Source organism: Ranitomeya imitator, chromosome 1, assembly GCF_032444005.1.
Source record: "Ranitomeya imitator isolate aRanImi1 chromosome 1, aRanImi1.pri, whole genome shotgun sequence".
NCBI lineage: Eukaryota > Metazoa > Chordata > Amphibia > Anura > Dendrobatidae > Ranitomeya > Ranitomeya imitator.
Window position 1 is genome coordinate 674,945,429 of NC_091282.1, and position 27,675 is coordinate 674,973,103.

Below are 27,675 nucleotides of genomic sequence, written 5' to 3' on the forward strand. Positions count from 1 at the left end.
TGACTGTGGATCGCCCGCTAGGACCATGGGGTAACCGGTACCGGTTTAGTTCTTAAAGAGGTGGTCAGGTCACGGCAGCAGTGACCTGGTCCCTGGCCCTGGGTGTCCAGTAAAAGCGGAGTTAGTCAAGATGGGAAAATAAAGTCTATTGCAGTAGTGTTCGTGACGCCACCTGTGGTATTCGGCCAGGGATGGCCAACGCAGCTTTAAGGGATCCTCTGGGGATGATTGGATTGCAGCAGAGGTGGAATAGTTCCCCACAGATAGAACTTGGTACTCTGGGCTCCCGGTGTATTTGGTAAGGATGAGAGATGATGAGGTGCAGGAAAGAACTAGAAGGTTGCAGTTTCTTTAACTTTTACTGGTAGTATGCAGGCATAGTCCAGGATACCAGAAACAGGTGATGGTGAGGTCCGGCCATCCTGGAAGCGACTCGGAATCCCCTAGCCAGGTGTGGTTAGAAGCCTGGGGTGTTACATTCCCCCCCGTTAAAAAATCCAGTACTCCCAGACTGGGAAAAACATAAACAATAAATGGGTTAGATATGCAAACATTTTAAATTATGAATTTTAACTGGTAAAATAACTTTTCTTCCCTTTACGGGAGGTTACTTTCTTGAACGTTACATAACTATGATACAAAGTAGAAAATAGCTTTACCAAAAATAGAAATATAAAACACAGTTCACTTTATGGGTGGTGTTGTGAATTCTGTGGCTGAATTCACTCCTGTGGTCACAAGTGGTACTGCAGCTTCTGAGCTTCCTCCCTCAGGTGTTCTGGTGAGCTCGTTAACTGCTTCATTACTTAACTCCGCCTGATGCTGCTATCCTTGCTCCTTGTCAATGTTTCAGTGTTGGATCTGAGCTTCTCCTGATTGTTCCTGTGACCTGCTGCTCTGTATAGCTAAGTGCTTTTTGCTTTTTTGTTGCTTTTTTTCTGTCCAGCTTGTCTTTGGTTTTGCTGGAAGCTCTGAGACGCAAAGGGTGTACCGCCGTGCCGTTAGTTCGGCACGGTGGGTTTTTTTTTGCCCCCTTTGCGTGGTTTTGCTTTAGGGTTTTTTGTAGACTGCAAAGTTCGCTTTACTGTCCTCGCTCTGTCCTAGAATATCGGGCCCCACTTTGCTGAATCTATTTCATCCCTACGTTTTGTCTTTTCATCTTACTCACAGTCATTATATGTGGGGGGCTGCCTTTTCCTTTGGGGAATTTCTCTGGGGCAAGTCAGGCCTATTTTTCTATCTTCAGGCTAGCTAGTTTCTTAGGCTGTGCCGAGTTGCCTAGGTAGTTGTTAGGCGCAATCCACAGCCGCTTTTAGTTGTGTTTAGGATAGGATCAGGTGTGCAGTCTACAGAGTTTCCACGTCTCAGAGCTCGTTCTTGTATTTTTGGGTATTTGTCAGATCACTGTGTGCGCTCTGATCGCTAAGCACACTGTGTTTCTGGATTGCCTTCATAACACCTGTCATTAGCAAACATAACAGTACAAGGAGCCAAACTAATGATTCTCAATAGAGGGAAAGAAAAAGTTCTGACATCATTTTTTTTTTTTTTTCTGCTCTGTGTTCACTTTTTTTTTTTTCCCCAAGACATTTGGGTGATTCTGGACACAGGTGTGGACATGGATATTCAGGGTCTGTGCTCTTCAATGGATAATCTCGTTATAAATGTACAAAAAATTCAAGATACTATTGATCAGAAATCTATGTTAGAACCAAGAATTCCTATTCCTGATTTGTTTTTTGGAGATAGAACTAAGTTTCTAAGTTTCAAAAATAATTGTAAGCTATTTCTGGCCTTGAAACCTCATTCTTCTGGTAATCCTATTCAACAGGTTTTGATTATTATTTCTTTTTTGCGCGGCGACCCTGAAGACTGGGCATTTTCTCTTGCGCCAGGAGACCCTGCATTGAGTAGTGTCGATGCGTTTTTCCTGGCGCTCGGATTGCTGTACGATGAGCCTAATTCAGTGGATCAGGCTGAGAAAAATTTGCTGGCTTTGTGCCAGGGTCAGGATGATATAGAAGTATATTGTCAGAAATTTAGGAAATGGTCAGTACTCACTCAGTGGAATGAATCTGCGCTGGCAGCTTTGTTCAGAAAGGGTCTCTCTGAGGCTCTTAAGGATGTCATGGTGGGATTTCCTATGCCTGCTGGTTTGAATGAGTCTTTGTCTTTGGCCATTCAGATCGGTCAACACTTGCGTGAGCGTAAATCTGTGCACCATTTGGCGGTACTGCCTGAGGTTAAACCTGAGCCTATGCAGTGCGATAGGACTATGACTAGAGTTGAACGGCAGGAATACAGACGTCTGAATGGTCTGTGTTTCTACTGTGGTGATTCCACTCATGCTATTTCTGATTGTCCTAAGCGCACTAAGCGGTCCGCTAGGTCTGCCGTCATTGGTACTGTACAGTCCAAATTCCTTCTGTCCATTACCTTGATATGCTCTTTGTCGTCGTTTTCTGTCATGGCGTTTGTGGATTCGGGCGCTGCCCTGAATCTGATGGATTTGGATTATGCTAAACGTTGTGGGTATTTCTTGGAGCCTTTGCGGTGTCCTATTCCATTGAGAGGAATTGATGCTACACCTTTGGCCAAGAATAAACCTCAATACTGGGCCCAGCTGACCATGTGCATGGCTCCTGCACATCAGGAAGTTATTCGCTTTCTGGTGTTGCATAATCTGCATGATGTGGTCGTGTTGGGGTTGCCATGGCTACAAACCCATAATCCAGTATTGGATTGGAATTCCATGTCGGTATCCAGCTGGGGTTGTCAGGGGGTACATGGTGATGTTCCATTTTTGTCGATTTCGTCATCCACCCCTTCTGAGGTCCCAGAGTTCTTGTCTGATTATCAGGATGTATTTGAAGAGCCCAAGTCCGATGCTCTACCTCCGCATAGAGATTGTGATTGTGCTATCAATTTGATTCCTGGTAGTAAATTCCCTAAAGGTCGATTATTTAATTTATCCGTGCCCGAACACGCCGCTATGCGCAGTTATGTGAAGGAATTCCTGGAGAAGGGACATATTCGCCCATCGTCATCACCACTGGGAGCAGGGTTCTTCTTTGTAGCCAAGAAGGATGGTTCGCTGAGACCGTGTATTGATTACCGCCTTCTTAATAAGATCACTGTTAAATTTCAGTATCCCTTGCCATTGTTATCTGACTTGTTTGCTCGGATTAAGGGGGCTAGTTGGTTCACTAAGATAGATCTTCGTGGTGCGTATAATCTGGTGAGAATCAGGCAAGGAGATGAATGGAAAACTGCATTCAATACGCCCGAGGGTCATTTTGAGTATCTAGTGATGCCGTTCGGACTTGCCAATGCTCCATCTGTGTTTCAGTCTTTTATGCATGACATCTTCCGTGAGTATCTGGATAAATTCCTGATTGTTTACTTGGATGACATTTTGATCTTCTCAGATGATTGGGAGTCTCATGTGAAGCAGGTCAGAATGGTTTTTCAGGTCCTGCGTGCTAACTCTTTGTTTGTGAAGGGATCAAAGTGTCTCTTCGGTGTGCAGAAAGTTTCATTTTTGGGGTTCATCTTTACCCCTTCTACTATCGATATGGATCCAGTTAAGGTCCAAGCCATCCAGGATTGGATTCAGCCGACATCTCTGAAAAGTCTGCAAAAGTTCCTGGGCTTTGCTAATTTTTATCGTTGCTTCATCTGTAATTTTTCTAGCATTGCCAAACCATTGACCGATTTGACCAAGAAGGGTGCTGATTTGGTTAATTGGTCTTCTGCTGCTGTGGAAGCTTTTCAGGAGTTGAAGCGTCGTTTTTGTTCTGCCCCTGTGTTGTGTCAGCCAGATGTTTCTCTTCCGTTCCAGGTCGAGGTTGATGCTTCTGAGATTGGAGCAGGGGCGGTTTTGTCACAGAGAGGTTCTGATTGCTCAGTGATGAAACCATGTGCTTTCTTTTCCAGGAAGTTTTCGCCCGCTGAGCGTAATTATGATGTGGGCAATCGAGAGTTGCTGGCCATGAAGTGGGCATTCGAGGAGTGGCGTCATTGGCTTGAAGGAGCTAAGCATCGCGTGGTGGTATTGACTGATCATAAGAACTTGACTTATCTCGAGTCTGCCAAGCGCTTGAATCCTAGACAGGCCCGTTGGTCGTTATTTTTTGCCTGCTTCGACTTTGTGATTTCGTACCTTCCGGGCTCTAAAAATGTGAAGGCGGATGCTCTGTCTAGGAGTTTTGTGCCCGACTCTCCGGGTTTATCTGAGCCAGCGGGTATCCTCAAGGAAGGAGTCATTGTGTCTGCCATCTCCCCTGATTTGCGGCGGGTGCTGCAAAAATTTCAGGCGAATAAACCTGATCGTTGTCCAGCAGAGAAACTGTTCGTCCCTGATAGGTGGACTAATAAACTTATCTCTGAACTTCATTGTTCGGTGTTGGCTGGTCATCCTGGAATCTTTGGTACCAGAGAGTTAGTGGCTAGATCCTTCTGGTGGCCATCTCTGTCACGGGATGTACATACTTTTGTGCAGTCCTGTGGGATTTGTGCTAAGGCTAAGCCCTGCTGTTCTCGTGCCAGTGGGTTGCTTTTGCCCTCGCCGGTCCCAAAGAGGCCTTGGACACATATTTCGATGGATTTCATTTCTGACCTTCCCGTTTCTCAAAAGATGTCAGTCATTTGGGTGGTCTGTGATCGCTTTTCTAAAATGGTCCATCTGGTGCCCTTGGCTAAATTGCCTTCCTCCTCTGATTTGGTACCTTTGTTCTTTCAGCATGTGGTTCGGTTGCATGGCATTCCTGAGAATATTGTTTCTGACAGAGGTTCCCAGTTTGTTTCAAGGTTTTGGCGAGCCTTTTGTGGTAGGATGGGCATTGACCTATCCTTTTCCTCGGCTTTCCATCCTCAGACTAATGGCCAGACCGAACAAACCAATCAGACCTTGGAAACATATCTGAGATGTTTTGTTTCTGCAGACCAGGATGATTGGGTGTCCTTTTTGCCGTTGGCTGAGTTCACCCTTAATAATCGGGCCAGCTCGGCTACCTTGGTTTCTCCATTTTTTTGCAATTCTGGGTTCCATCCTCGTTTCTCTTCAGGACAGGTTGAGTCTTCGGACTGTCCTGGTGTGGATTCTGTGGTGGATAGGTTGCAGCAGATATGGACTCAGGTAGTGGACAATTTGATCTTGTCCCAGGAGAAAGCTCAACTTTTCGCTAATCGCAGACGCCGTGTGGGTCCCCGACTTCGTGTTGGGGATCTGGTTTGGTTATCTTCTCGTCATATTCCTATGAAGGTTTCCTCTCCTAAATTTAAACCTCGTTTTATTGGTCCGTATAGGATTTCTGAGGTTCTCAATCCTGTGTCTTTTCGTTTGACCCTCCCAGACTCCTTTTCCATACATAATGTATTCCATAGGTCGTTGTTGCGGAGATACGTGGCACCTATGGTTCCATCTGTTGAGCCTCCTGCCCCGGTTTTGGTGGAGGGGGAATTGGAGTATATTGTGGAGAAGATTTTGGATTCTCGTGTTTCTAGACGGAAACTCCAGTATCTGGTTAAATGGAAGGGTTATGCTCAGGAAGATAATTCCTGGGTTTTTGCCTCTGATGTTCATGCTTCCGATCTTGTTCGTGCCTTTCATGCGGCTCATCCTGGTCGGCCTGGGGGCTCTGGTGAGGGTTCGGTGACCCCTCCTCAAGGGGGGGGTACTGTTGTGAATTTTGTGGCTGAATTCACTCCTGTGGTCACAAGTGGTACTGCAGCTTCTGAGCTTCCTCCCTCAGGTGTTCTGGTGAGCTCGTTAACTGCTTCATTACTTAACTCCGCCTGATGCTGCTATCCTTGCTCCTTGTCAATGTTTCAGTGTTGGATCTGAGCTTCTCCTGATTGTTCCTGTGACCTGCTGCTCTGTATAGCTAAGTGCTTTTTGCTTTTTTGTTGCTTTTTTTCTGTCCAGCTTGTCTTTGGTTTTGCTGGAAGCTCTGAGACGCAAAGGGTGTACCGCCGTGCCGTTAGTTCGGCACGGTGGGTTTTTTTTGCCCCCTTTGCGTGGTTTTGCTTTAGGGTTTTTTGTAGACTGCAAAGTTCGCTTTACTGTCCTCGCTCTGTCCTAGAATATCGGGCCCCACTTTGCTGAATCTATTTCATCCCTACGTTTTGTCTTTTCATCTTACTCACAGTCATTATATGTGGGGGGCTGCCTTTTCCTTTGGGGAATTTCTCTGGGGCAAGTCAGGCCTATTTTTCTATCTTCAGGCTAGCTAGTTTCTTAGGCTGTGCCGAGTTGCCTAGGTAGTTGTTAGGCGCAATCCACAGCCGCTTTTAGTTGTGTTTAGGATAGGATCAGGTGTGCAGTCTACAGAGTTTCCACGTCTCAGAGCTCGTTCTTGTATTTTTGGGTATTTGTCAGATCACTGTGTGCGCTCTGATCGCTAAGCACACTGTGTTTCTGGATTGCCTTCATAACACCTGTCATTAGCAAACATAACAGGGTGGACTTTATCTAGCAACATGAAATACTAACACTTTTAGTAAAGTGCAGCACAGTCAACATTTTCTATAACTGAGGTAGTGCAAACATTTAAAGTTGCAACGGCATTTAAGAATATTTAACATCACATTAATAGCATCTTTATTATTCGACAAGTTGTGAGGTCCCTCTCACCACCAACAGCAGCATGGTGGACTCGCTCCAAACCCCCAACGTAGGCCTTGAAGGCGTGCTGCAAGGCATAACTAGTCTCCTCTCTGGACCAATTCTTTGGCTGCGCCAAATGGGTTTTTGTTCTTGTTCATCTTTAAGACAAATAACTTTAGTGCAAAACAATAACAGTGTCTTCATTGGTTACTTGTAAAACCAGTAGGAAGCCCTTTATCAAGTGCCAACTATTTACATGACAGTTCTGACCACTCACTGTCCATGGCCTCAGTGTCCCTTTAAACAAATTAACTTTTTAAACAGAAACCTTGCCAGGTTAAATGAACTTTCAACAGCTTACAGTCTAATCTTGATGTTTCCAAAGGTATACCTGGACATTGCAGTATCCATGCCAGGAGTTCAGTCTTATGCCAGGTAAGATAAAAAGTTGATCTGTTACCACTACTAGGGTCAGAGTGCTCCTAGAATGCATTTCCACTGTGGCCTGCATAGCCCTGGAACACACTGTAGTTGGTTCCCTTATGGTTGCAGGTGCAGAGGTTACCTTTCCAGGTAATGGAGCTGATCTAATTTCAGATGGCTTGGGTGTTGCTGCGGGCTGTGTCTCTGGATCACTTGTGACTTGGGTGTTGTCCCTTTTGGTATACATTAGTGGACATGCAGAGCATACCACCACTTCTCACCCCAGTGTCGGGTGTAGGTGACGTGGTCTCCAGGGTAGAGGTCCCTATCCAGGTGTCCCTCTAGAAGGTGGTATTCCACGTCACATCGGGTGACAAAGACTTCTGCCTGCACTCCAGGTTCTGTAATGAATTCCCAGCCTGCCTTTATGCGAAACTCCACTACTGTGCCTTGTCTCCATGGGCCCCTTTCTTCATATTTGACCTTACGGGTGTGGGGCTCCCCGGGGACCTCTATCAGATCAGTGCCAGAGTGCTCCCACCGGAGCGTCACCCATTCTCCACTTACTTCTGGGAGCTCCTTTCTCGGCTGCAGCGGGCCTTTTAAGGTGTCTATCATGCCCGAGGTTGCTCCCAGTTCAGGTGCCTATATACCCGGCCGGGTGGTGGGGTGTCGGAGCATCAAAGGGTCCTATGAGGGTGTCCACGGCTACCGGGGCAAGGTCAATCTGCTTAGCTGCTGCCGCTGTGTGGTTCCAGTACCAGACTCCTTCTTTGTGGGCTGGTATACAGCAAGCTTGATCCTCTGTTGCTCCCATACTTTCTCTGCCATGCTGAACCAGGACCATCGGAGCTGACAGCATAGCTCCTCCACCTCGGCTCCAAGAACCTCTGGGTTCATTGCTAACGGCTGGTCATCTCTCTTCTCCCATTGGCTGGGGCAGCTCCCTGCTTCCTCCCCATCCTTCGGTTGACCTCCACTTGCCATCTTGCCGGCTGGGTTCTGGGTCACACCTTCCTGTTGTTCCCACATTCTCTTCCGTGGGCGATCCTTTCTTTGCTTCCCGCCATCCCAGACCAGAAGGTGGATCTCTCTAGTAGACGGGCAGATCTCTCGGACACAGTAGTATCTGTGAGGGGCGGTCATGGCTTTCGCGCCTTTCTTCCAAGCTCCATCCACGACAACACACCATTCTTTTCCTGCACACCACATGCTGCGGTAATGGCAGCAAATTAACAGTTCAATGATCTCTCAATTAAGCACATTCTTTTAGGCGTCCAAGACCCAGTTTGTTGGGTCAGTCCATCCTGTTCGTGACGCCAAGTTGGATCTCCCACTAGGACCATGGGGTACTCTGTACCGGGCCGGTTCTGTTCTTAAAGGGGTGGTCATGGCAGCAGTGACCCGGTCTGTGGCCCTTGGTGTCCAGTAAAAGGGGAGCTAATCAAGATGGGAAATTAAAGTCTATTGTAGTAGTGTTCGTGACGCCACCTGTGATATTCGGCCAGGGATGGCCGAAGCCGCTTAAAGGGGTCCTCAGGGGATGATGGCATTGCAGCAGAGGTGGAATAGTTCCCCACAGGTAGAACTCGGTCCCCAGGGCACCCAGTGTAGTTGGTAAAGATGAGAGATGGTGAGGTGCAGGAAATAACTAGAGGACAAAAGGTTCCAGTCTCTTTACCTTTTACTGGTAGTATGCAGGCACAGTCCAGGATACCGGCAACAGATGATGGTGAGGTCCAGCCAGCCTGGAAGCGATTCGGAATCCCTCTAGCCAGGTGGGGTTGGAAGCCTTCCTTATTCTCTGTGTTTTAAGATCCTTGCTGTCTGAGACTTCACACAAGGTCCTCTCTTTCTCTCTGTCACTTTTAGGTGGACATTACCCGCATGGCATGCAACTCGAGCTGTTTTACAGGTGTCCCTTCTTGTGGTTACTTCGGGCTCTAATCTGCTGCTGTGCTTTTGGGTGTAATGGTGGCCAGGAGACTTGGAATCTCCTGCCCGCTGTTTTCGGCTGTGGAGCATACAGTTCCCCACAACCTCGGAATTCCGGCCTCAGGTTATTGCACTGATTCTGGAGTGAGCCCACTCACAGCTCAACTCCCAGCATCTTTCCTCTCCTTTGCCTCTTCTTCCCTCACAGTCTCCTACAGACTGCTCTGTCAGGAGCTGCAGAACCACATGTCTGCTCAGCTCCAGCTCTCTTCTTGCCTGACCAGCTAACTCCTCCTCCAGCCAGAATATATGGGAAAGCCACCCACAAACTGGATCAGAGCTCCCCATTCTGGCCTGGAGTCAGAACAGTGTTATATGTACATTTTACCTGTTAAAGGGATCCATGTCGCTTCCAGGCATGGCATCATCCTCCCCATGAGGAAGGCAATAATACTGTAACAACCGGCTTCCTGGGGTGTTACAACTGCTCACCACAGACTCTGGTCCCAGCGCCTTGCCCAGGCTCGTGTTGTATGTGTAGTTACTGCTGGCTATTTCACTACCTTTAGTTCGCCATTGTTCACATTAGCTGCAGCTTTACATCTCTGCATGTTGGACCCCAGGTGGCGAACACACTTTATTATTATATTTTATTTAGTGCATTCCGCCAACCCTAACATGCTATTACTATTATTTCTGGATAGATAGATATAGTAAATGTTTATCTCCAGATACTCTTTCTCGTTCTTACAACACAGCATTTGGTCACCCTCATTTTATTTTTCCACGTCCGGTGTGTTTCTAATTTTCTCAAGGTCATCTCTAGGTTATAGAACCCGTAAATGTTCTCCAGTTGCTTCAATTCCCTGACAATACAGAGTGAAGACCAATTTGTTCGGGGACCTTCTTTGTGTCATTATGTTATACCTTATTCTGCTCCTTGGTTTCCAAGAGGAAAATTATTCTGGTCAGTTTTGCTTGTGGCAGTGGGACCTTTTTTGTGACATTTTGTTTTAAAGTGTCATATAATGTTTGATAAATTTGGTGCAACTTTACATAAAACATTTCTGTTCAGTGTCGCTTCTCCAGTTTTGACACTACCATTTGGCCTATGACTAGAAATTAACGGATCAGGCATAACTTGAATTTACCAGTTTACACAGATTTTCATAGGAAACTGAATTTGCAGAGAAGTTAATCTCCACAGCTTTAATAGCTGGTATTATGCTCCGGTGTTTCTCTTGACCCCAAAGTATAATAATTGTTAGATTTAAACAACAGAAAAGATACTGTACTCATGGATCGCCCCCCAAGGGCCGTGGGGTACTCGGTACCGGGTCCGATATTCACTGGGGGATGTCACAGTGGCTGACCCGGTCCGTGGCCCTGGGACGTCCATATAAAAGAGAAAGGTCTTTAAAGGGATAAAGTTTATGTTTGTGACACCACCTGCGGTATTCGGTCAGGATAACCGGGGTCCGCTGGGGTGATGTTATGGCAGCTAGATGGCATACCTTCCCACAGGTGAAGCATGTCCCCAGGGCTTCCCGGTGTGTAGATGGTGGTATGGTGAGAGGCGTAGAGAAGAACGAGGACACAAGGTTGCAGTCTCTTTTCCTTTACTAAAGACTTCGGCATCCACAGTCCAGGGCACCAGATCACAGAGCAGGCAGAGTCCGGCTGGTTTGGAGGCAAGTCTTGAGTTCCCTTGTCCAGGTGGAAATCAGTAGCCTTCCCTTGCGCTGCAGTGGTGTAGTCCCTTACTGCCTATGGCTTCACATAAGGGTCTCACAGATGTGCACTCTCTGTCCCCCATTTAGGATAGGACAAAACCCGTATGACTGGTGACTTGAGCCTGTTTATAGGGTCTCTTAGATAACCTGGCTCTGTAGGTGTCACCGTGCCTCCTGGGTTTAGGTGCGGACAGAACCTGCAATTAGCTGTCCTGCCGGTCTCTGAAATAAGACAGAGGTCCTTACTCCCTCGGTGTTCCAGCTACCGGGATTCTGTGCCTTAGAAGGAGGCAGCCTGAGCGGCTGGTCCCCTTCTGGTATTCTCTCCTTTGCTTCAACTTCCTTCACGTTCGCTGCAATGCAGTTCTGCCTTTCAATGTCTCTTTCTGGGAGCTGCAGCTCTGAGGACATGCACAGCTCCATTAACCTTCCGTCCTCCTCAGACTCCAGTCTGGAACTAACTGAGCAGAACTCAGCCAGCAACTAACTGCTGTCTGGAACTGACTAACTTTCTCTACAGACTACCAGTTATATATATATACAGTATATATATATATATATATATATATATATATATATATATATATATATATATATAGGGAGTGACCTAATAAATAGGAGCAAAAGCTCCCCCAGGTGGCCTGCAGTATGAAATGCATTGCATGTTTGTGATACCTGGATGCAGTTATCCTTTCTTGCCTCCAAACGTAGCATCACTCTCCCCGAGAGGAAAGCAATACCACTGCGACGACCAGGACCCTGGGCCGCCGTACTTACATCTCACCTCTCTGGCACCTTCGCTAATCAACGTCACCTAGCTGCTCCTCATCACACTTTCTGATTTCCCACCTCTCGCCCTCAGATTTTTGGTGTCTCTCACACTGCATCAGACATCTGACTTTTATGGAACCTGGGAGGGTTCTGCACAACCATGCAGCAGATCAATGGTGTCATGAAGCCATGATGTGCGCCGTGACCTACCTGCTCCCCTGAGAGGCCCGGAGATTCCATCATGAGTGGCAGGGGATTAGAAAATGTATTGAGGACTGTATGAGTGTTGGAGACTAGCGGGGGGGGGGGGGGCAGAAAGGTGAGCGGTTAGGTGTATTTAAGGATTTTGTTTAACCTTTCAATGGTCCATTACGGTTCAGAAAAATATCAGTAATTTGCCACTATTTTTCTGAATCTACGTGGAAGTGAGATACAAAAAAAATTCAGCATTTTGGCAAATGCAGATTTTTGTAAAATTCGATTAAAAATCAATTTTTCTCAAATATATTTGCTCATCTCTACTTATTACTTTACCATTCGGCAAATCTTATTTGAATAGCTAACCATGACTACTTGTTCGTCCACATATCAGCAAATTCTTGTACAAAAACTAACTACATACATTAACCCCTTCACGACATGCGCCTTACTAGTACTGCGCATGCCGTGAATCCCCCTTTGATGTGGGCTCCGGCGGTGAGCCCACATCAAAGTCGCGACATGTCAGCTGTTTTGTACAGCTGACATGTGCGCGCAATAGCGGCGGGTGAAATCGCTATTCACCCGCCGCTATTAACCTGTTAAATGCTGCTGTCAAACACAGACAGCGGCATTTAACTACCGCATCCGGCCGGGCAGCCGGATATGATGTCATCGCCGACCCCCGTCACATGATCGGGGGTCGGCGATGCATCAGGAAGGTAACCATAGAGGTCCTTGAGACCTCTATGGTTACTAATGCAGGCATGCTGTGAGCGCCCCCCTGTGGTCGGCGCTCACAGCACACCTGCATTTCTGCTACATAGCAGCGATCTGATGATCGCTGCTATGTAGCAGAGCCGATCAGGCTATGCCAGCTTCTAGCCTCCCATGGAGGCTATTGAAGCATGGCACAAGTAAAAAAAAAATGTTTTTAAAAATATGAAAAAAATATAAAAAATATAAAAGTTTAAATCACCCCCCTTTCGCCCCATCCTAAATAAAACAATTAAAAAAAATCAAATCTACACATATTTGGTATCGCCGTGTTCAGAATCGCCCGATCTATCAATTAAAAAAAAGCATTAACCTGATCGCTAAACGGCGTAGCGAGAAAAAATCCGAAACGCCAGAATTACGTTTTTTTGGTCGCCGCGACATTGCATTAAAATGCAATAACGGGCAATCAAAAGAACGTATCTGCGCAAAAATGGTATCATTAAAAACATCGGCTCGGCACGCAAAAAATAAGCCCTCACCCGACCCCAGATCACGAAAAATGGAGACGCTACGGGTTTCGGAAAATGGCACTTTTTTTTTTTTTAGCAATGTTTGTTTTTTTTGTCACCACTTAGATAAAAAATAAGCTAGTCATGTTAGGTGTCTATGAATTCGTAATGACCTAGAGAATCATAATGGCAGGTTAGTTTTAGCATTTAGTGAACCTAGCAAAAAAGCCAAACAAAAAACAAGTGTGGGATTGCACTTTTTTTGCAATTTCACCGCACTTGGAATTTTTTTCCCGTTTTCTAGTAAAAGACATGGTAAAACCAATGGTGTCTTTCAAAAGTACAACTTGTCCCGCAAAAAATAAGCCCTCAGATGACCATATTGACGGAAAAATAAAAAAGTTATGGCTCAGGGAAAGAGGGAAGTGAAAAACGAAAACGCAAAAATGAAAAAGGGCCGCGACTTGAAGGGGTTAAAATTTGCAACATTTTGAAGCCAGAAAATGTGATCAAAATCTTCTAGAAATTCTCCCCCAAAGCCTAAAAATTACACTAGTAGAGACACGTTCCCAAATGAGTTTTACATCTTAACAGACTGAGGGATCAAATTTACTCATTTTGCATATTTTATCAAAAACTTTGCAGTACATTTGGTTCCTTACAACCAGAGTAATAGACTGTAAAGCCACAGCTGAAAAGTCTTTTACAACTTCTTCCTCATGGCTGATAGAAACAGGTTATGAAGTTTTATTGTCCAGTGAATGGTGAGTGACCTTTATAGGAGCATCATCTGCAGAATGGGCATCAGAAGGTGAATTCCTGGCTTCATTTGAACATTGGTAACTGCTCATTTATTTTGTAATTAAGTGCAAGCATTAAAACAGGTGGACCAAATGATACAACCATATTTAATAAATTAACTACAAGCTCCCTTGTTAATATATTCATAAACTGATCAGAATCTGATGCAAAGGTCAAAACAACCAAGTCACTATAATATTTATTTTTGTTAAAGTTGTAAAATCAAGAGCCACAAGGAAGTTAGATACAAATAAAAGATAAAAGAGCATAGCATTACTATGAGGTAAAAGAGCATAAAAGCACAAAACCCCAAAACAAATGAACTGAATCATTATAACCATAATAATGGCCTTAGATTTCGGGCTTGTTAAGATGAGCTTATTTGAAATGATTGTCACCCCCAAAATCGAGGGTGAGCTAAGCCCACCGGCATCAGGGGCTTATCTACAGCATTCTGTAATGCTGTAGATAAGCCACCGATGTATTCTAAAACATGAGAAAAAGAGGTTAGATTATACTCACCTGGGCGGGGGTCCGATCCGGTGGGCGTCGCGGCCCGGTCCGGGGCCTCCCATCTTCATAGGACGATGTCCTCTTATGGTCTTCATGCTGCGGCTTCGGCGCAGGCATACTTTGTCTGCCCTGCCGGGAAAGGTCAGAGAGGCTCAGCACCTGCGCACTGCAGTACTTTGCTCTGCCCTCAACAGGGCATGGGTCACAAGGGCCCAGAAAAAACGACCTCCAAGTCCATATAGAACAATGTATAAGTAATCTTTATTAACCATTTAAAATTCAAGGAATACAAAAAACAGGTGAGGTAGGGTGCCACATGGTGTACACAGACACCGCACAGACGTGTAATATACCAGAGGCACACGGAACCAGGGAAAGAAAATACCCGCATCTATCAATTTCTCATATAAGGACAAAAGCTTCCTTAGAAAAGATAATATATATATATGTAGAGATGTCATCTATAACAGGAGCATTAAGTGCACAGTGCTAGATACAATACACGGCCATAGCCCTGCATATAGTATGACAATAAAGCATAGTCTCGCATTTTACAAATTAACAGGGCAGTCAAAGTACGCCTGCTCCACAGCCACAGCGTGAAGACCAGAAGAGCATGTCATTTGATGAAGATAGGAGGCGCCGGACCGGACCGTGACACCCATCGGACCGGACAGGGACCGGGACCGCCCCGGGTGAGTATAATCTAACCTCTTTTTCTTATCTTTTAGGATACATCGGGAGCTGATCTACAGCATTCCAGAATGCTGTAGATAAGCCCCTGATGCTGGTGGGCTTAGCTCACCCTCGATTTTGGGGGTGACAGGTTCCCTTTAAGTCTACTATGCCATCATAGTGTGAGAAGCCTTAAAGAGGTGCAAATAACCTCCGAAAAAAACACAAAAAATGACAGAAGATTAAATTTATAAGACTTTTCATTCTGGGACCTGCTTTGGATTAGTCATCTCATCTGAGTCATATATTCCTGTTATGATGCGGTGGTCTAGGAGCAACCCCTAAAGATAGAAGCAGGAAAGCTATCTTGTCTCAGAGAAAACCCCCAAAGGATAGATTAGCCCCCCACAAATAATGACTGTGAGTGGAGAGGGAAAAGACATACACAGAATGAAACCAGGATGAGCACAGGAGGCCAGTCTAGCTAAATAGATAGGACAGGATGGAATACTGTGCGGTCAGTATAAAACACTACAAAAAATCCACGCAGAGTTTACAAAAATCTCCACACCTGACTAAAGGTGTGGAGGGTAAATCTGCTTCCCAGAGCTTCCAGCAAGACAGAATTAATTCATACTGATAAGCTGGACAAACAAAGAAAGCACAGAACGGATAAGTCCACAATCTATGGACAGAAAAGAGCAAGCAAAAACTTAGCTTTGCTGAACTGGTCAGGATAACAGGGAAATCCAAAGAGATGTGAATCCAACCAGGAACCATTTACAAGTGGCACTGGCTGAAGGAAAGGGCCAGGCCTAAATAGCAGAGCAGAAGAGACGATAAGTGGAGGCAGCTGATGACAGCTAACTGCAAGGAGCAGCCATACCACTTGAAAGCACAAGAGGGAGCCCAAGAGCAGAACTCACAAAAGTGCCTCTTACAACCACCGGAGGGAGTCCAAGAGCGGAATTCACAACAGTTCCCCCCCCTTGAGGAGGGGTCACTGAACCCTCACCAGAGCCCCCCGGCTGATCAGGACGAGCCAAATGAAAAGCACAAACCAAATCGGCGGCATGGACATCGGAGGCAACAACCCAAGAATTATCCTCCTGGCCATAACCCTTCCACTTGACAAGATACTGAAGCCTCCGCCTCAAAAAACGAGAATCCAAAATCTTCTCAACCTCATATTCCAACTCTCCCTCAACCAACACCGGGAAAGGAGGGTCAACCGAGGGAACAACGGGCACCATATATCTGCGCAACAAAGATCTATGGAAAACATTATGAATGGCAAAAGAGGCTGGAAGAGCCAAACGAAAAGACACCGGATTAATAATTTCAGAAATTTTATATTGGCCAATAAACTGAGGCTTAAACTTAGGGGAAGAAACCTTCATAGGAACATGACGAGAAGACAACCAAACCAAATCCCCCACACGAAGCCGGGGACCAACACACCGACGGCGGTTAGCAAAACGTTGAGCCCTTTCTTGAGACAACGTCAAATTGTCCACCACATGAGTCCAAATCTGCTGCAGCCTGTCCACCACAGAATCCACACCAGGACAATCAGAAGGCTCAACCTACCCAGAAGAAAAATGAGGATGAAAACCAAAATTACAAAAGAAAGGTGAAACCAAAGTAGCCAAACTAGCCCTATTATTAAGGGCAAACTCGGCCAACGGCAAGAAAGACACCCAATCATCCTGATCAGCAGACACAAAGCATCTCAAATAGGTCTCCAAGGTCTGATTAGTTCACTCAGTTTAGCCATTAGTCTGAGGATGAAACGCCGAAGAAAAAGACAAATCAATGCCCATCCTATCACAAAAGGCCCGCCAAAATCTAGAGACAAACTGAGAACCTCTGTCAGACACAATATTCTCCGGAATGCCATGCAAACGAACCACATGCTGAAAAAATAATGGAACCAGATCTGAGGAGGAAGGCAACTTAGGCAAAGGCACCCGATGGACCATTTTAGAGAACCGGTCACAAACAACCCAGATAACAGACATCTTCTGGGAAACAGGAAGATCCGAAACAAAATCCATGGAAATATGAGTCCAGGGCCTCTCAGGGACTGGCACAGGCAAAAGCAACCCACTAGCGCGGGAACAGCAAGGCTTGGCCCGGGCGCAAGTCCCACAGGACTGCACAAAAGCACGCACATCACGCGACAAGGAAGGCCACCAAAAGGACCTAGCAACCAAATCTCTGGTACCAAAAATCCCAGGATGACCAGCCAACACTGAACAATGAACCTCAGAAATTACCTTACTAGTCCATCTATCAGGAACAAACAGCTTCCCCACTGGACAGCGGTCAGGCCTATCAGCCTGAAATTCCTGAAGCACCCGCCGCAAATCAGGGGAGATAGCAGAAAGAATCACCCCCTCCTTAAGAATGCCAACCAGCTCAAGGACTCCAGGGGAATCAGGCGAAAAACTCCTAGAGAGTGCATCAGCCTTAACATTCTTAGATCCCGGAAGATACGAGACCACAAAATCAAAACGGGAGACAAACAGGGACCATCGAGCCTGTCTAGGATTCAGCCGCTTGGCCGACTCGAGGTAAATCAGATTCTTATGATCGGTCAGGACCACAACGCGGTGTTTAGCTCCCTCAAGCCAATGTCGCCACTCCTCAAACGCCCACTTCATAGCCAACAACTCCCGATTGCCGACATCATAATTGCGTTCCGCAGGCGAAAACTTTCTGGAAAAAAAAGCACACGGTTTCATCAAAGAACCATCAGACTCCCTCTGAGACAAAACGGCCCCAATCTCAGAAGCGTTGACCTCAACCTGAAAAGGAAGAGAAACATCCGGCTGACGTAACACAGGGGCAGAAGTAAATGGGCGTTTAAGCTCCTGAAAGGCCTCAACAGCCTCAGAGGACCAATTCGTCACATCAGCGCCTTTCTTCGTCAAATCAGTAAGGGGTTTAACCACACTGGAAAAGTTGGCAATGAAACGGCGATAGAAATTAGCAAAGCCCAAAAATTTTTGAAGGCCTTTCACATATGTGGGTTGGATCCTGTCATGAATAGCTTGGACCTTAACAGGATCCATTTCTATAGACGAGGGAGAAAAAATAAAACCCAAAAAAGAGACCTTCTGAACTCCGAATAGGCACTTAGACCCCTTCACAAACAAAGCATTATCAGGAAGGATCTGGAACACCATCCTGACCTGCTTCACATGAGACTCCCAATCATCGGAAAAAATCAAAATATCATCCAAATATACGACCATGAATTTATCAAGATAATTGCGGAAAATATCATGCATGAAAGACTGGAACACAGATGGAGCATTAGAGAGCCCAAATGGCATCACAAGGTATTCAAAATGGCCTTCGGGCGTATTAAATGCAGTTTTCCATTCGTCACCCTGTTTAATACAAACAAGATTATATGCCCCTCGGAGGTCAATCTTAGTAAACCAACTAGCCCCCTTAATCTGAGCAAACAAATCAGTAAGCAAAGGCAAGGGGTATTGGAATTTGACCGTGATTTTATTAAGAAGACGATAATCAATACAGGGTCTCAAGGAGCCATCCTTCTTAGCAACAAAAAAGAAACCTGCTTCCAATGGTAACGAAAAGGGCCGAATATGCCCCTTCTCCAAAGACTCCTTAACATAACTCCGCATGGCGGCATGCTCTGGCACAGACAGATAGAAAAGTCGGCCCTTAGGGAACTTGCAACCAGGAATCAAGTTAATAGCACAATCACAGTCCCTGTGCGGAGGAAGGGAACTGGACTTGGGCTCATCAAATACATCCTGGAAATCCGACAAAAACTCAGGGACCTCAGAAGAGGGGGAAGAGGAAATTGACATCAAAGGAACGTCACTATATACCCCATGACAACCCCAACTACTCACCGACATAGTTTTCCAATCCAGCACTGGATTATGTTCCTGTAACCATGGAAAACCCAGTACAACAACATCATGCAGGTTATGCAACACCAGAAAATGGCAATCTTCCTGATGTGCAGGAGCCATGTACATAGTTATCTGTGTCCAGTACTGAGGTTTATCCTTGGCCAAGGGTGTAGCATCAATACCCCTCAAAGGAATAGGGCTCTGCAAAGGCTGCAAGGAAAAACCACAGCGCCTGGCGAATTCTAAGTCCATTAAGTTCAGGGCAGCGCCTGAATCCACAAATGCCATGACAGAAAAGGACGACAATGTGCAAATCAGGGTCACAGATAAGAGAAATTTAGGCTGTATAGTACTAATGGTAACAGACCTAGCGACTCTCTTAGTACGCTTAGGGCAATCAGAGATAACATGAGCAGAATCACCACAGTATAAACACAGCCTATTCTGACGTCTGAATTCCTGCCGTTCTGTTCTAGTCAAAATCCTATCACCTTGCATAGGTTCAGGACTCTGCTCTGAGGATACTGCCATATGGTGCACAGCTTTGCGCTCGCGCAGGCGCCGATCAATCTGAATGGCTAGAGACATAGATTCGCTCAAACCGGCAGGCGTAGGAAAGCCCACCATAACATCTTTAAGGGCTTCAGAAAGACCTTTTCTGAAAATAGCAGCCAGAGCCTCTTCATTCCATTTAGTGAGCACAGACCATTTTCTAAATTTCTGGCAGTATAACTCTGCCGCTTCCTGACCTTGACACAAGGCCAAAAGGGTTTTTTCTGCATGATCCACAGAATTAGGTTCGTCATACAATAATCCGAGCGCTTGAAAAAGTGCATCAACATTCAATAATGCCGGATCCCCTGTTTCAAGAGAAAAAGCCCAGTCTTGAGGGTCACCACGCAGCAAGGATATGATGATTTTTACTTGCTGAATGGGATCACCAGAAGAACGGGGTTTCAAAGCAAAAAACAATTTGCAAATATTTTTAAAGTTTAAAAACTTGGATCTGTCCCCAAAAAACAAATCAGGAGTAGGAATTCTAGGCTCTAAAGCCGGAGTCTGGACAACATAGTCCTGGATACTCTGTACTCTTGCAGCAAGTTGATCCACACGAGAAAACAAACCCTGAACATCCATGCCAAAGCATATATCCTGAACCACCCAGATATCAAGAGGAAAAAAAAGACAAACCAGCGCACAGAAAAAAAAATGGTTCAGAACTTTCTTTCTTTCTTTTCCTTCTTTTGAGATGCATTTAATTCATTTTTGGGCCACTTGTACTGTTATGATGCGGTGGTCTAGGAGCAACATGGAACGAGCTCTGAAGGAAGTGGTAACTGTACTGACCGCAGTCCCTAAGCTCAACACAACACTAGAAGTAGCCGTGGAATGCTCCTAACTCTCCCTAGGCATCTCGTCACAGCCTAAGAGCTAACTACCCCTAAAGATAGAAGCAGGAAAGCTATCTTGCCTCAGAGAAAACCCCCAAAGGATAGATTAGCCCCCCACAAATAACGACTGTGAGTGGAGAGGGAAAAGACATACACAGAATGAAACCAGGATGAGCACAGGAGGCCAGTCTAGCTAAATTGATAGGACAGGATGGAATACTGTGCGGTCAGTATAAAACACTACAAAAAATCCACACAGAGCTTACAAAAATCTCCACACCTGACTAAAGGTGTGGAGGGTATATCTGCTTCCCAGAGCTTCCAGCAAGACAGAATTAATTCATACTGATAAGCTGGACAAACAAAGAAAGCACAGAACGAATAAGTCCACAATCTATGGACAGAAAAGAGCAAGCAAAAACTTAGCTTTGCTGAACTGGTCAGGATAACAGGGAAATCCAAAGAGATGTGAATCCAACCAGGAACCATTTACAAGTGGCACTGGCTGAAGGAAAGGGCCAGGCCTAAATAGCAGAGCAGAAGAGACAATAAGTGGAGGCAGTTGATGACAGCTAACTCCAAGGAGCAGCCATACCACTTGAAACCACAAGAGGGAGCCCAAGAGCAGAACTCACAAAAGTGCCACTTACAACCACCGGAGGGAGCCCAAGAGCGGAATTCACAACATATTCCCTAGTTGGCTTTAATTAGTTTATTTTCTCTAAAAAGCCGCAAGTTTTTCAGAGTAAACATCCACAGCTGTGATGCAATGCTAAAAAGAGCCAGAGTCTTATTCATTCTGCCCAAAGTTCGGGAAGCATGTACAGTATATACTGTCAGGTTATCTGTAAAACTCTTGCTATATAAATAAAAAATGTAGACAGCAGTACAGATCTCTCCTGTGTTTACATGCTGCACAGTCTCCAAACATACAGTTTAAATTCTCATCAGAGAGATAGGAATTCTCATCAACCTGTCAGGAAAGTGTAATAGAGGAAAGATGGATTTCAACCCATTCGACTTTCAGCCTCCCACTCTTAAAATGCTGTAGCTTTTTTCCTAAATTAGAGAGGAATTTTCCACTTTTTTGTATATGTTATTGATTGAAGGCAAAATTTATTATAGGGAATCTGTCACCTCAAATTGGCGGGCTTTGTAAATGCCCAGAGTCCGGCCCGATGGGCGGTGTTTCGTCTTCTTTCCTCCACCCCATCCTTCCCCGCTGTCTGCAATATTTTCGGGAATTTGAGTAGGTGTCTTCAATAGTTTGCGCGTGCGCAATGCAATCTTACCTCGCGCAGATGCAGTATGCTTTGCCCAACTGAAGGGCAAAGTCGAAAAGCATTACTGCGCATGCTCTGGCGCTCTATGTCCCGGAAGTATTTAGCTGTGTTCCGGGACACATGCACAGTAAGGCTTTTCAGCTATGCCCGCAGTTGGGCAAAGCATACTGTGCATGTGCGACACAAGATTGCATGCCCAAACTATGGAGGACACCTACTCAAATTCCCAAAAATATTGCAGACAGTGGAGAAGGATGGGGTGGAGGAAAAAACACGAAACACCGCCCATCTGACTGGACACAGGGCATTTACATAGCCCGCCAATTTGAGGTGACAGATTCCCTTTAATTCCATATCCAGTGTTTGTTACTCCATATGATAGTAGAATGATGTAGGGGCGGGGACCTTGATGAAGCAGCAAACTGTAAATATCCTAAACCAGAATGGTTTCTTCTGATCTGCCTCTACTGCTGCTATATATTTGTCTTAGTTGAATGTCGGACACCACATTAGTATTTTTTTTTTCCAAAGATTTCATTTTAAGATAAACAGGCAATTTAGGGATAAGGGCGGGAGGGAAAAGTGGGGGGATGGAGTGGTGAGGGTAGGGAGGGGAAGGGGGGGACCACATTAGTATTTTGACCCATTTAGATTCATTTTCACCATGTGCATATTTATTTGCTCTCTTCACTTTGTTGTTACCATTCTGAGGTCATTTGAATATATCATAGGCTGAAGGTTTGAGTTTTCAACTTAATGCATTTGTTAATTGCTTTTAATGGAATATGTCTTTTATGTCTTTTTATAGGTATTTTGTAGTGATTCAATAAAACTTTCTGAATATTCTTATGGAACATTTCAGTTTGCCATAAATTTACTTGTATGCCTAGTTGCTCTTTGCTGTATTTATTTTGTGTGTATGTGGAGCGCCCACTAGGGCCATGGGGTACTTGGGCCGGGTCCGACGGTCCTTCAGGGGTTTGTCACAGCAGCAGTGAACTGGTCCGTGGCCCTGGGCATCCAATAAAATTAAATGAAAGGGGAATAAAGTTTATAGGGGATTAATTCGTGACGTCACCTGTGGTGTTCGGCCATGGATGGCCGACTCTGTTTATGGGGACCTCTGGAGCTGATGGTGATGCAGCTTAGATGGTTGTGCTCCCCGAAGTTAGAGTGGGGCCCCAGGGCTACTGGTACTGTTGTAAGGGATTGTGGATGTTGGGGTGCATGACTGAGGGTGCGAGAAATTACTGGAGGACACAGTCTTTTTTACCTTTACTTGGTAGCTGAAGGTGCAGTCTGGGGCACAGGTAACAGGTGGTCATGAAGATCTGGACAGCCTGGAAGCAATTTGGGATCGACCTAGGCTGTTGGGTTAGGAGGCCTTCCTACTGCGCTGTCCTGTTAGGTTCTTGCTGCTTTAGGCTCTGCACAAGTTCCTATCACTATTTGACAGTCAAAATATAACAGTACCTGCATGGCAGGCCACTTGAGCCTATTCAGGTGTCGCTCCTTTGTGGTGGGTCTGGGCTCTGGGATGCTGCTGTACCTCTGGGTGTTAGTTGGGCCAGGAGACCTGCAGTCTCCTGCCTTCGGATTTAGCTGCCTGGACTTCAGTACCCGCGCAACCATGGACTTCGGTGTCAGGTTTCTAGCGCCCAGCTATCTGGTGAGCTTGGTTACAACTCCACTGCCCAGGTTCTCCTCAACTCCTCTCCTTTCTCAGACTAAGACTGACTATCTCTGCCTCCAGAGCAGAACTTATAGGGAAGCTCCCCTAAAATTGGGTGTTAAAGCTCCCCCTTCTGTTCTGCAGTAAGGAAAAGTGTTGGATGCTGGCAAGGGGACCCCTCCTTGCTTCCAGGCATGACATCACCCCCTGTGAAGGAGGCAATGCCACTGTAACCAAAATCCTGGGGTGCCACATTCAGTACTCCCGGACTGAGAAAACATGACAAAAACATTTCATAACAACAATAAATAAAAATCTACACAGTATTAAAAATGTAAAAATTACAAAACCCCAAAAAGGAATACAATAACACAGTTTCTGCAGTGCCTAGTCCTGACACTGCTGTCCAGGAATTGTCCTTGTCCGCGTACCTGGAGTTTGGTTGGTGGGAACCGATTTACTCATTTTGTGTGCCGACCCTGGCTACAGGGCACTCTGTCAGTGGGCATGGTTTTCGGCCACACCGGTGGCTTATTTTCAAGGCCAAGTCGGGGTAACTATTTACAAGTAAGGCCCTGGACACACATTGTCCTGTGGCCAATTGTGCCTCAACAGGTTATTACAAATATTTAAAAGTTCATACAGTAAGTCTCTGTAGGCTCTCATGCTTCACGGTTGCAATTAAACATATTATTGTTTACATTTTAGTCCCTATACCGGGCTGGGACCTGACCTCTTGTTCTACGGGTGCATCTACGCAGTACTGGTATTGTAATGACCTAAGTGTGTTTGTTGTTGATGTTGTGGACCCACTAGTGTTTGTGCTACTGGTAGGCCCGCATTTTAATGGTATACTGGGCAACCGTCTGCAACTTCTTAGACTCACCATGGGTCTGACAGATTCACTGCTAGCAGGAGGTAGATTTCTGCATCCCAATGCAGATGTGGCATCTGTTACTGGAGCTGACAGGTCTAGAGTCTCTGCTGCTTCAGGTGCAGTAGGCCGGGAAAAGATCAGGACAGGTACTATGATGGCCTGATTCACCTGCGTCCAAGACTGGGGAAAGTCTCCAAGAATGGTATGGATCTTCTATTCCACCTCTTCTATGTGTTGAGGGGTATCTTGGTCTTCCTCTTTGTTTCTCAATTGGTCAGGGCATACCTTCAGTTGATCCCTCGGATGCTGCTGTTGAGGTTTCTCCTCCATCTTTACGCACGAGGCATACCTTGATATTTGCAAAGTTTGAAGGCATGATGGTGTATGGTTCAGCCTCCCACTGATCATCCAGTTTGCAAACTTGTCTCTTCCTTTTCAGTACTTGTTCTCCTGGTACTAAAGGAGTAGCTGGAGCTTGTTGGTTGTAGCTCTTTTCTTGTCTCTGCCTGGCTGGGGACAAACTTCATTCTATGCACTCTTGCACGTTGCAGTATTGCTGCTGCTGCAGCTCTGTATCCCAATCTGCATCTGGTGATTTCATTTCAGGTGTTAGAACTCCCATGTTCAAATCAATGGGTAACTTGCCAGGTCTCGCTCTCATCAGATAGGCTGGAGTGCAGTTGGTGGAGTTTACTGATGTCGACAAAAATGTTGTTGAAACGCTTTGGCTGCCGTCTTTGCAGTTTGGTCTTTGACTGGCATGACTACCAGGAACCTTGAGTAATGTTCCACTATGGTCAGAGCGTAGGTATAGCCAGTCCTACTCGGAGTCAACTTCACGTGATTCAAAGCTACCAGTTCAAGTGGCTGCTTCGTGATGATCGGCTGTGATGGGATACGCTGGCTGCTATGGTCTTTCCTCTGCAGGTTGCATGGGCCTCATTCTCGGCACCATCTCTCAATGGCTTTACTCATGCCAATCCAATAGAATCTCTCATGAAGTAGGACTTCCAGCTTCTTCCACCCAAAGTGTCCTGCTCCATCGTAGTATGCCTCTAAGACCATTGGCGCATCCCGCTTTGGGACTACTAATTGTCAGATCAGTTCGTGTGTACGTGAGTTGATGTTCCTCCAACACAATTTACCCTCACAGATGATCAGCTTGCCCTTCTCCTTCCACAACTGTTGTGTTTCCTTGTGAAGCATCTGTGCCAGGTTGTGAGTCAGTTTGGGTCAGCAACTCCTTTACTAGGTGGACTGCTGGGTCACTATCCTGCATCTCTGCCCATACATGGTGGTGCAACGGGTTAAGCCTGGTCTCTTGCACAACATAGCGCTTGTTCCTCATGCAATGGGAGCCCTGGGTCGCCTCATGGTGGTGGAAGGCTAGTAACTTGATTTCTCCTAGCTCTTCCGGGTCTTCTCCCCCATCTGGTAAATTGGGCATCCTGGACAGCGCATCAGCATTAGCGTTCTTATGCCCCGCTCGGTACTTGATGGTAAACTCATAGTTGGACAGCCTGGCCATCCATCGCTGTTCCAATGCACTTAGCCTTGCTGTTTCTATGTGAGTCAGTGGATTATTGTCCGTGAAGACGGGAAACTTCCCTGAAGCTGGGTAGTGTTTAAATCGCTCGGTCACAGCCCAGACTATGGTAATTAACTTGAAGGAACTATAATTGCTGGATTTCCTTTCAGTGCTGGTGTAGGCAATCACTCTCTCTGCCTTTCTGCACTTGTGACAGCACTGCTTCCAATCCCACATTGCTGGCGTCAGTGTAAAGTATGAATGGTTGGTCAAAGTCACGATAGGCCAGGACTTCATCTCCCGTGAGAGACAATTTCAACCAAGTGAAGGATTCTTCTATCCTGTTTTTCCACTTGAACAGAGGACTCTTGTTCTTGGCCTTCTTGGTTTGGCCCACTAGAAGGTCTTGCAGGGGTGTGGCCCTTGATGAATCTCCGGTAGTAGCCTACAAAACCCGAGTAACTGCCGTACTTCATGAATGGTGTTGGGTCTTTGCCAGTCCCAGAGAACGATGACTTTGTCAGGGTCTGGCACCACACCTTCTGCGCTTACTACATGGCCTAGGTACTGCACCTTGGTCTTCAACAGGTGACACTTGGACGGCTTCACTTTCAGGCCAAAGTTGGACAGGGTTTCGAACACCTCGGCCAGGTGCTTCAAGTGGTCTTCATAGGTTTTGGAGAAGATGATGATGTAATCTAGGTACAACAGAATGGTTTCAAAGTTTTTATGTAGTAGGCAGCATTCCATTATCCGCTGGAACGTTCCCAGTGCATTGCAGAGCCCGAATGGTATGCAGTGAACTCGCAGAGGCAGATTGGTGTCGTAAACGCTGTCTTCTCTCTCTCTGCTTCTGCCAGGGGAACCTGCCAATACCCATTGGTGAGATGTAAGTTAGAGAAATAGTTAGCGGATTTCAGTGCAGCTAATGATTCCTCAATTCTGGGTAAAGGGTCGGCGTCCTTATGTGTAATGCGGTTAATCTGCCTGTAGTCAACACACATCCTCATTGTACCATCTTTCTTTCTAGCGAGCACTAACGGAGCTGCCCAGGGGCTGCAACTTTCTCTGATCACCAAAGAAAATTTGGCACTTAATAGAGATAGGCCTAGGGAGGTGCCTATCCCTAGTTACCTAACAATCATCAGCACCCTACCTGACAGCGGAGGTTGGCACCCTATACCTGCGCAGTGGCACCCCCGCTCACCGTCGACTTTCCCTCCTACCATACAACTGCCTGCAAGGATAGGGTAGAAAGATAAGTGTATATAGTGCGGAGAAAAAGGGGCAGATGGGGGTGAGAACTATCCCTTAGCTCTGACCCTGCATTACAGCGGAGGTTGGCACCCTACCAATCATGATACATGGCACCCCCGCTCCTCGACGGCTGTCCTTCAAACAATTATCCTAATGAGTTGGTGTCGGGGCAGTAAGATATTTAGTATAAAACTGCTTGAGTGCTGATATACGTGGTATGTATACATATAGTGGTAAATCTTGGGCTCAAAATTTAGAAATGATTTGCAGGGATTGTTTTAATAAACAATTGTCATAATAATACACTACAAAATGATAGCTTCCATAAATCACAATGATGAAGTTTTAAGAACAAGTTACAGGGATTATTCTAATATACAGTTATCATCAAGAAAACATATTGCAGCCACCATGACATCCCCCTGTGAAACAGCATAGGGTTGAGCAACTTTTAGTTTTTCAGGGTCGAGTCGGGTTTCACGAAACCCGACTTTCTCAAAAGTCGGGTCGAGTGAAATCGGCCGATCCTATTGAAAAGTCGGGTCGGGGATCGGCCGAAACTCGAAACCCAATGTAAGTCTATTGTTTTTTTTTTATTTTTTACATTTCCTTCAGGGCGATATAGCAGAAAAGCCGGTAATTCAATTACCGGCTTTTCATTTCTCCTGCCAAAACCCGACATGATTTGAGACATGGTTTACATGCAGTAAACCATCTCATATCCCCCTTTTTTTCTTGCATATTCCACAGTACTAATGTTAGTAGTGTGTATGTGCAAAATTTCAGCGCTCTAGCACTTAAATTTAAGGGTTAAATCGCGGAAAAAATTGGCGTGGGCTCCCGTGCAATTTTCTCCGCCAGAGTAGTAAAGCCAGTGACTGAGGGC